Below are 1118 nucleotides of genomic sequence, written 5' to 3' on the forward strand. Positions count from 1 at the left end.
CAGCATGTCAAATTGTCCACCTGAATAAGAACCAATCATTTTGGATGATGTTTGGCTTGTGCTGTCATTTGGAAAGGAAAGCTATATTGACCGTCCATTGGTTGGGAGAGTTTTAGTGCTTGGAGTTTTCATTAAACTTAATGTAATATGCGCTCAATAAAAATCCAACCCACATTTACCCGTCGTCCATCAAATTCCAATGTACTGTCAAGCGTACGCACGGCTATATTTCTATACCGCATAGCGAAAAACTCTTTTTAATCAAAAACACTTACAATACTGATCTCTTTGTGCTTTTAATGCGGTTCAAATCCTTGTTTACGGATTAATCTGTTATAAAGACCTAACGCTGTCACTTTTTAATTAAGGATAAGCTTGGTCATTTCAAGTGTTTTCTAGTCTTACTGGTGTTATTTTTCATCTAGTCGGTGTAAATCACGGAATTTTCTGTACTCATTTGCTTTTAAGTTTCTTTATATTTCCCATAAGTTCAAAGAAAGTGTGCATTTATATTTGAATTATACGTTACGTGATAGCTGTAAGCGTCTGTCCGGCATAAAAATACATAGTTAGAAGAATGTCATTATTGATACTTCCTATTTCATAGAGATTCTCCATTGGTTCATTTAAGCGGTCTCTTCACAGTTGTTACCCCTCCGCTTTCAGTCAGCGCAGCCTCCTGCACATATCGCTGCGTATAACTTACTAGATACATCTGACCCAATTTCTAGCATCCTCATCTTCGTAAACTCAGTTTGTATGTTCTTTTTTATAATACCCTAATGATTATTTCTGCGCTTAGCAGTGCGTATAATCCTTTCTTTCTTCATTTTCTTTTACAACAAATTTTCTTTTCTGTCCTTCTCATTTTTCACGCTTACTTACCCACATTTCTTCCTTTCAGTTGTTTATATTTCTTATTTTTTTGTTTTCTAGTCGGTCGGAAGCACCACCACTATTATTATATTATTGTACTCACAATTAAAACACTCTCATATTATTATTACTATTACTGCTCTTATTATAATATTAGTATATATCACACACTAACAACACTCTCCTATTATTATTATTACAACCTCAGCGAATACACATAAAACACACAAAATAAGACAATA

Source organism: Trypanosoma equiperdum, assembly GCF_001457755.1.
Source record: "Trypanosoma equiperdum strain OVI genome assembly, contig: ctg_1007, whole genome shotgun sequence".
NCBI classification, from domain to species: Eukaryota; Euglenozoa; class Kinetoplastea; order Trypanosomatida; family Trypanosomatidae; genus Trypanosoma; species Trypanosoma equiperdum.